We start from the raw sequence: 9,609 nt of genomic DNA, 5'->3' as shown, positions 1-9,609 counted from the left end.
GAACACCTTATGCATTAAGTGACTCCACCAAGATAGATTCTAATTGCAACACTTGAATTTCAAACACTCAGGCAGCAAACTTATATTTTGATTAAAACAAAGGTAGCAAACTTATATACATGAATGTGTGAATGAAGTAATGGCATGAGAGTACTGATGAGAGAGCTGGGATTTTTTGTTGCAAAAGAGAGAGTGAGAACGAGAGAGTGAGGGAGAAGAGAGAGTGAGGGTTGCTGCTTGGGTGGGTAGTGTTTAGGGTTAGAATTAGGAATTTAAATTACCATCCTGCCCTTTAAAAACTGCCACAATTACCACACTCACACACAAAAAAAAAAAAAAAAAACACACAGCAATATGAAATTTTGGTCCGATATTCATTTACCAGCCGGTATGGCTGAAATTCGCCAGTACAGCTGATATTTTTTCTTATATGAAATATGGGGTGTACCTATACCGGTGCACTAGCCGGTACGGTACGGTATCGCCCTCCATGCTAACATCACTCTTTTATTTACTACTATCATTCTATCACATCAACATGTGTGAAAAGTTTTGTCAAATTTTTTGTATCTACAGACTTTCTATATAAAAAACAAAAAATTCTACATGGTTCATGTTAATTAGTAATAATTTTGCATCTAGAAAAAAGATAATGGAGTTTAAATAATATTTAATTTTTTTTAAGTCATATATATATATATATATATATAAAAGGTCTCAATTTCATTTTTTGCCTTAGACCCCCAAATATATCAAACCGCCCCTATTACTGGTTGCCATAGTTTGTATAATATTTTTTAGAATCTCAGCAAGGAATCACAATTATATCCTTATTCTAAAATTTAAAAAATATAAAATAAAAAACTGGTATCAGACAATTAACTTTTGTTTTGCTAATTCATGTGAACTTCAAAAGCTTTTATGTGCTATAAGAAAATAGTATATTGAAAGGAATATTGAGTCTAAAAGTTGATTACAACCACTAAACTTGTGCTTCTATCCAAGAAAAATATATATAAACAATAGAAGAAAAGTTGATAAATATAATTAAGTTGATGTTTCTATCCAAAAATATGATAAAGGATATGTGTCGATTGAATATTGTATATGCACTTGGCACAACAATGTGACAATTAAATCAAATATCCACTTAGTGCAGCAATGGCTTTTAGGACCCCAAATTATATAATGTAGTAAATGATATTATAATTGAAACAAATTTAAACCTTAACAACAAATGCAATCTGACGGAGAAGTAGCATAGGGTGAGGTAAACTATGAGGAAATGGAGTGGCCGTAACTATAATTGAAGAATGGATATGTCATCCCAGAATCAGTACCATCATAGGACACGCATAGAGAGCGAAGACATAGATATATTACTTCTTGGAGCAAGATTTATAAGTTGGCCTAGGAAAATTTTATGGGAGAAGTGGTAAGGGAGCTTCAAAATTAAGCACACGAGTTGCTTGCCTTTTCGAAGGCCTAAGCTTGTAGTCAGGATTAGCACACCAAAGCCCAACAATAAGCAATCTTCGCATTTGTTGCTCATCATAATGTCCACACAGTCTTTTGTCAGCAGCTTCAAGTGACTCTTGTCTTCCATGGAGCTCCCAAACCCAGTCCAGCATAACCTCCTGATCTTCGGGGGGCCATGGGCTTGATTGGTTTTCTTCTGCAAGCTATCTTCAGTGCAACAATTCCAAAACTATAGACATCTGACTCCTTGAAAGCTTTACCTGTTTTGAAATATTCTGGAGCCATATAACCCATAGTGCCTGCCAAATTAGTAGTTTGTGACCCTTTGGCATGGTCCACAAGCCTAGCAAGCCCAAAATCCCCAAGTTCAGCATCAAAGTTTGAATCAAGCATAACATTGCTTGATTTTGTAACATTGCTTGATTTTATGTCCCTATGCAACAAGCATTGTTCCCATTCTTCATGCAAGTAAAGTAAGGCTGAGGCGACACCTTGAGCAACTTTATACCTCATTTCCCATGCTAATACATTTTCTTCTTTAAAAAGATGTGCATCTAAGTTTCCATTGGCCATGAAATCATAAACAAGTAAAAGTTCTCCTTTCATGGCACCAACCAATGAGTTGCACTTAATTTCTATGTCTCAATTGACTGGTAACTTTTACTTCGGTTGTGTACTCCTTTATCCCTTGCTTGGACCATTTTGATAGTTTCTTAACAGCAACAAAGGAGTTTGAGTCCCTTAAAAATCCTTTGTAAACCCCACCAAATCCTCCTTGGTCTAACTTTTCTTTATCGTTAAAATTGTTTGTTACACGAGCCAATTCATTGGACGTAAACTTTCTAGGTCCTGTTCCCTTTTCAAAATCTTTATCCATGTAGTCATCAAGGACATGATCACATTCTTTCTCCCTCCTTTTGCTCTTCCACAAGGCAAAAAGAACAAAAACCAAGCCACCAGCGAAAACAAATCCAACAGCATCAAACGCCATGAGTAACCAGAACTTCTTGTTTTTCCAATGGTCGGGAGCTTCTAGGTTGGAACCAGTTTCCAAACTTGAATTAAATTCCCATGAACAAAGGGTATGAGTTGTAGTCTTCTCTGTCGCGGCTGAGAATCCAAATGTAACCCATTCAGATAGGAAATGTCTCAAATCAATAACTTGGGAAAGGAACTTAATTCCTATATGGTTTATCACCATTAACAGTGAAGACAACACTCAAATTATGAGAACTAGAATTATAACTAGTCCAAGCTTCTTTCGTTCTCCCTTATTAGCAGTTCTACTTGGCCATGACAAACTAACAATAGATTTCATGGAGTTAATGTCAATACCTACATGTTCAAGATCCCCCTCTGGATCCCAGCCCTTATTGCGATAGATATCAAACTCCACCGCAACAAAATGATTTGCATCCATGTTTAATTCCTGGTCATCGAAAGCAAGACCCACACTGCCTACTTTTTTCACCGTAGGAAGCTGTGAGTTGGATGATGCAAGGAAGAAGGCAAGCCCGTCTGTGTGTATCTGGTCATTCGGTGACTTAATGACAAAGGTAAAATGGGTAGTGAAATCTGTGAGGTTTCCAGATGCCTTGTCTCATAGATGCATAGGTTTGAAATACGTAGCTCGACCCACAGACACTTGTGATTGCATGTTGCCCGTGAGCATGATGACTTGGTATTCAGCTTGAGCTGAGAACTCACAGATTATGTCAGAGTTAGTATCACTAAAATAAGTGTAGTTGAAGGATATAGCACTTGTAAATGGGGTTAGTATAGAGAAGAAACTGGGGCTCATGAAGATATAAAAGAGGCTGAAAATATGTGAGGATTATCAGAGATCAAAGCAGCATCAAGATTCAAGGCATGAAGAGGCAGAGCAGAAGGCAGAGCAGATCAGTGAAAGAATACTAGCAGATCAGTGAAAGTATACTTGGCTAAGCTACTTGTAGTTTTAGTTTTATAAATTGTATATAGCTTATACTGTGTGTAGTTTAGTTGTTTTTGTACATTGTTTAGTGAAGCACGTGACTGTGCACGTGTGAGCATTTAGTTGTTTTTTTAAGAGTCTGTTACGGCTGTTAAGTTAGTTACTAAGACTCTGATTTGTATATAAGGAAGTGTATCATTAAGCAACTTAATGAAAAATTCATTCTTTGCAAATCTCATATAAGGATTGGAAATGATTGAGCTTGAATAAGTTGTGAACAACCATGATTGGAACTTTGATCTTGAAGTTGTGATATGTGGATAACCAGTATTGGAACTTTGAAGTGAGGTTGGGCTAGGTATATTGCAGAGTGTACTTTGAATCTATGTAGCTAAAATAATTGGAAGTTTGTGGAGGGCATACTCTTTCATTATTGGTTAGACAGCCAAGACTTGGATCTTCTCATTTGTCTCGACTCTCAAATGCTTATTCTATTAAATTAGAAGGAAAATGTTAACAAGACCACTTGGTGCTTGTTAAGTACCAAAAAAAAACAAAAATAATTATCAAAAAAAGTCAAAAAAGACACCAAATAGTACCTAAAAAAGGGAAAAAATGACATAAACTAAAAAACAAAAATTTTGTTAGAAAAAAGTAAAAAATATTGTGGTTGCTCATTAACGCAACCCAAATTAGAATTGACATAACGGAAAACAGACACTGAAAAATGGCAAATTTCAATCAGAGGGAAATTCAAAGAGTGAAAAATAAAAATAAAAATAAAAAGGAATAAAAAACACAATTGGAATAGGACGTTCGAAATTGAATAGTCGATTACAGTCCTCGAAGTAATCGAATGGTTGGGCCTTTGAAAGAGAAACAAGCAACAATTGCTCTTCCAAAAACATTTCCTTTGAATAGGCTTGTGGCCATGAAAATCACATGAGATGTGGAAAGAACATGAGCATCGGCAACGTAGATTAGCCATCAGCATTCTGGTTCGTAAGAATCATATAGCTTTTTTCGTTAGTGTTTTTCATCAAAGGATTTAATTTTCTCGAGTCCCTTTTTTTTCATCCATTTGCATACTTTAAACATGAATATTACATTTTTCACCTTTTAAACTGTATAGATCAGCACATTAATTGTGGATATTCTATAAAATAAGTGTATAAAATTAAGTAATTTTTCTCACACCCATAATACTCTCTTTACATTCACATTGACACACTTAGGCCTGTCCACCCAAACCCGGACCCGATCCAACCGACCAGACCCGGCAGCAACCGACCAACCCGCGACCGACCCGTGAGCTCCGGCGGTCGGCGGCGGGTTGCGAATCCCAAAAACCAAGTCCGGCAGGTCAGTTGGCGGGTTCTCTCCTCTAAAACCCGCCTCAACCGACCCGACCGGAAAGCTTACAAAATCCGACAATTCAATGATTTTCCGGCGCGTTTTTGGTCATATTACTCTAGATCCAACAAGATTTATGCCAGATTTAGGGAGATCTCAACTAGATCTGGTGGAAATCTCACTGGATCTAGCGAGATCTCACTAGATCTGGTGAGATCTCCGCCGGATCTGGCGAATTTTCGCTTAAAAAAATCAATTTTGACGGACTTTTCCACTGTGGACGACCCAATCGGAACCGACCGCTTTCCGATGTCTATCCGACCGCTCCGATCCGACAGGCTCGCCGGTCGGCGGCGGGTCTGAACGTCCTCCACCTGATTCTGTCGGGTCGGTCGCGGGTTGGGCACAAACCCGACCCGGACCGACCTGTGGACACCCCTAGACACACTACAACAAACTTGAGTTTTTTCAATATTCTTTTATCCACGGTCATTAAAAAATATTAATAAAAGCCTTAATTTTCTACAATTGTACTCAACTATTGAGTAAGGCAAAGAAATTCATAAATTTATTTCTAAGGTTGGCATAACTATTGAAATAGGTGTTAAAAATAATAATTTAAATAGAGAAAAGTTATATCAACAGTTGGATGAATGTGGAAAAAGTAAATAAACTATTTTATCACTGCTATAAATGTTGAAAATAAAAACATGGAACTTTTTTTTTAGAGCAGAAAAAACACGGAACTTATATATATTCTACAATAAAAACAAAGATTTATACAGACTAGAATTTCTTGGGTATGAATACGATCATTGTTTACTTCTCTCTCTCTCTCTCTCTCTCTCTCTCTCTCTCTCTCTCTCTCTCTCTCTCTCTCTCTCTCTCTCTCTCTCTCTCTCTCTCTCTCTCTCTCTCTCTCTCTCTCTCTCTCTCTCTCTAGGCAACCAAACAGATTTCTCTACTCACAAATCTATTATAGCGCAGCATGAACACAAGATTGGCCTAGAGTTACACCCATCACATGTGGACAGCATATGTTACAGCCAATATGTAACATTGCAACAAGAGTCGTTCAAGCCCAACAAGAGGACATATGGAGTGAACAATTGTCAACAGTCATCGAGTCTCAAGTAGAGGTGTGTAGCCAACCTGCCAATACCGACCCGACTCGACCCAACCCAGCAAGTTGGGTTGGTTTTTAAGACTTGGTAGGTTGGGTTGGGTTAAAAAAAAAAAAAATTGATAGCGGATCAGGTCGGGTTGGATTCAAGTCATAAAATTCCAAACCCGTCAAACTAGACCCAACCCATCCGTATAGTTAATATAAATTTAAAATCTATTATATAATTAATAATTTTTTTAAAAAATAACCAGCTCTTCCTATTCTATATATAAGCTAATTAGTTCATAGAAACCCTAGTAATAAATTACAATTGTTGTTTAGTCATTAGTGCCGTTTGCCTTTAAGGAGTTACATTAATACTAATCTTTGAGTTTTTGTAATATATTTATATTTTTTCTACTCAAATTAATAATCATAGTGATAAAAATAAAAAATAAAAAATTTGTTCAACCCATAGGTTTAACCCGACCCATGTGAGTTGGGTTGGACTTATGTGATGAGTTGGGTTGGGTTGAATTTTTTTTAACCCACCATACTAGGTTGGGTCAAAAAATTGTCTTAACCCAACCCATGCACACCCCTACTCAAGTATATATAGGGGGCCTTTTTGAGAAAAGGCATTGTGAACATCCAAAGAACTTATTTTACATGCACAGATAATTTGAGAGATCCTTCTAGTTTATTAAAATATTTTCTTCTAATTCATAGGGCTTTGTGAAGATTCAAGTTTGTAAGTTTTTCCTTGTGATCTTGTAACTTAGTTAAATATAGTTTATTTCAATTTATATAACTCAGTTCAATTCAGCTCGATCAAGTTTGATGTTTAGTCTTATGCTTCAATATGTTTATGCACCTTCGATTTAATTTGATGTGTAATTTGACTACTTAGGCTTCGATTTGTTAGCTTTAGGATGATCATGGATAACTTAGTTCTAGAAAGTTTATAGGCATTATATATGATTTAGGAAATAGCTTGATAATATACGATTTAATATGCTTATTTTCCATATTCTATCGTTACTTGCATCGTCTCCATCAAACCTCAAAAGTCCTCTTAATTGAGGCATCATTTCTATCAAAACAAATATTGGTAAGCAATAAAGGAAAAGTTAATATGGACAATTAAACTAATATTTTGATTCAAATAATTTATAAAGCAGTACACGTGCAACTATATATTGTTATCCACTTTGCACAACGGTGTGGCAATTAAATAGAATACCCACTTAATGCAAACATGGGTTTTTTTTTTTTTTTTTGTCTGGAAATTTTTGCATATAATAGATGATATTGTAATTGTAAAAATATATGCAAAATTTTGACAAAGAAGCAAAGGATGAGGAAAGGTGTGAGGAATTGGTGTTGAAAGTTGAAACTATAGCTTAACGATTTTGTCATCCAATAATCAGTAGCATCATAGGACACAGAAACGAAGATATAAATTTATTCACTGCTTGAGCAAGAAAAGTTGGCCCGGACATCTTTTTTGGGAGAAGAGGTAAGGGAGCTTCAAAATTAAGTACACCAATTGCTTTCCTTATTGAAGGCCTAAGCTTGTAATCCGGATTAGCACACCAAAGGCCAACAATAAGCAACCGTTGCATTTGTTCCTCATCAAAATGTCCACACAGTCTTTTGCCAGCAGCTTTAAGTAACTCTCGTCTTCCATGGAGCTCCCGAACCCAGTCCAACATGACCTCCTGATCTTCAGGGGCCATGGGATTGAACGGTTTTCTTCCACAAGCTATTTCTAGTGCAACAATTCCAAAACTAAAGACATCAGATTCCTTAAAAGCTCTACCTGTTTTGAAATATTTCGGAGCCATATAGCCCATAGTGCCTGCAAAATTAGTAGTTTTTGACCCTTTGGCATGGTCCACAAGCCTAAATAGTCCAAAATCCCCAAGTTTAGCATCAAAGTTTGAATCAAGCATAATGTTACTTGATTTTATATCCCTATGCAATACGCATTGTTCCTATTCTTCATGCAAGTAAAGTAAGGCTGAGGCCACACCTTGAGCAACTTTATATCTTACTTCCCATGTCAATAGCCTTTCTTTTTTAAAAAGATGTGAATCTAAGCTTCCATTGGGCATGAAATCATAAACAAGTAAAACTTCTCTTCTTTCATGGCACCAACCAATGAGTTGCACCAAATTCCTAGGTCTCAATTGACTGATGACTTTTACTTCAATTGTGTACTCTTTGATCCCTTGTTTGGACCATTTTGATACCCTCTTAATAGTGACAAAGGAGTTTGAAACCCTTAAAAATCCTTTATAAACCCCCACCAAATCCTCCTTGGCCTAGCTTTTCTTTATCGGGGAAATCATTTGTTACATGAGCCAATTCATTGTATGAGAACTTCTTAGGTCCTATTCCTTTTTCAAAATCTTTACCAATGTGGTCATACGGGACCTGACCATATTCTTTATCCCTCCTATTCCTCTTCCACAAGAGAAAAAGAACCAAAACCAACCCACCAGCGAAAACAAATCCAGCAACATCAAACGCCATGAATAACTAGAATATTTTCTTTTTCCTTTGGTTGGGGGCTTCTGGGTTGGTTATCATGTCATCATCAGTTTCCCAACTTGAACTAAATTCCCAAGAACAAAGGGTATAAGTTGTAGTATGTTCTGTCGCAGCTGAGAATCCAAATGTAACCCATTCAGTTAGGGAATTTCTCAAATCAATAATTTGAGAAAGGAACCGCTTTTCAATGTACTGCTTATTATTTTTTCTATGATAAACAGTGAAGATAACACTCAAATTATGAGAACTAGAATTATAACAAATCCAAGCTTCATTTCTTTGCCCTTCCATAATAGCAAGTCTATTAGGCCATGACAAAGTAACAACAGATTTCGTGGAATTAATATCAATACCTACGTGCTCCCCAAGTCGATCTCGGGCCTTATTGCTATAGATATCAAACTCCACTGCAACAAAATCATTAGCATCTGGTGTTGTTTCCTGGTCATCGAAACCAAGACCCAAGCCGCAACCTTTAATCACTGTTCGAAGTTGCTTGTCGCTTGGTGCAAGGAAGAAAGCAAGCCCATCTGTGTATCTTTGTTCATTCAGCGACTTAATGATAAAGGTGAAATGGGTAGTGAAATCTGTGAGGTTTCCAGATGCCTTGTCCCATAGGTGCATGGGTTTGAAATACGTGGCTCGACCCAAAGTAGCTTGACCTACAACGGCTTGCTTGTTGGTCGTGAGCCTGATGACTTGGCCTTCAGCGTAAGCTGATAACTCGTAGGATATGTTAGGGTTACTAGCACTAAAATAAGTATAGTTGAAGGATATAGCACTTGAAAACTTCGTTAGTTGTGAGAAGTAACTGACGATCATGAAGATATAAAAGGGTATGAAAAGCTGTGGGGGTAGGAAATGATTGTTCTTCAAGTTGTAAACAACCATGATTAGTTGGAACTTTTTATCTTGAAGTTGTGAACAACCAGTATTGGAACTTTGTATTGAGGTTGGGCTTGGTATAATGCAGTGTAATTTGAATCATTGTAGCTGAAACAATTGGAAGTTTAAGGAGGGAAAACTCTGTCATCAACTGCCAAGACTTGGACCTTTCTTATTTGTCTCAACCCTCAAGTCCTTGTTCTTTTAGATTAAAATTGAAAGAACGGGAAAATGACACTAAAATTGACAAATTTCAAAGAAGAAAAAATAAAAAAATAAAAATAAAAACAGAGTAAAA

General features: G+C 36.7%; 2 pseudogenes; both read right to left on the bottom strand.

Moving 5' to 3' along the window:
• Nucleotides 1-1,421: 1,421 nt before the first annotated feature.
• LOC142644471 (L-type lectin-domain containing receptor kinase IX.1-like) lies at nucleotides 1,422-3,313 on the bottom strand (annotated as a pseudogene).
• A 3,972-nt stretch (nucleotides 3,314-7,285) lies between these two features.
• Nucleotides 7,286-9,317, bottom strand: LOC142644470 (L-type lectin-domain containing receptor kinase IX.1-like; annotated as a pseudogene).
• Nucleotides 9,318-9,609: the final 292 nt, after the last annotated feature.

This window comes from Castanea sativa, chromosome 7 (genome assembly GCF_040712315.1).
Source record: "Castanea sativa cultivar Marrone di Chiusa Pesio chromosome 7, ASM4071231v1".
Taxonomy (NCBI): domain Eukaryota; kingdom Viridiplantae; phylum Streptophyta; class Magnoliopsida; order Fagales; family Fagaceae; genus Castanea; species Castanea sativa.
Note: the sequence above shows the minus strand (reverse complement) of the source record. Positions and strands in the feature narration are given on the sequence as shown.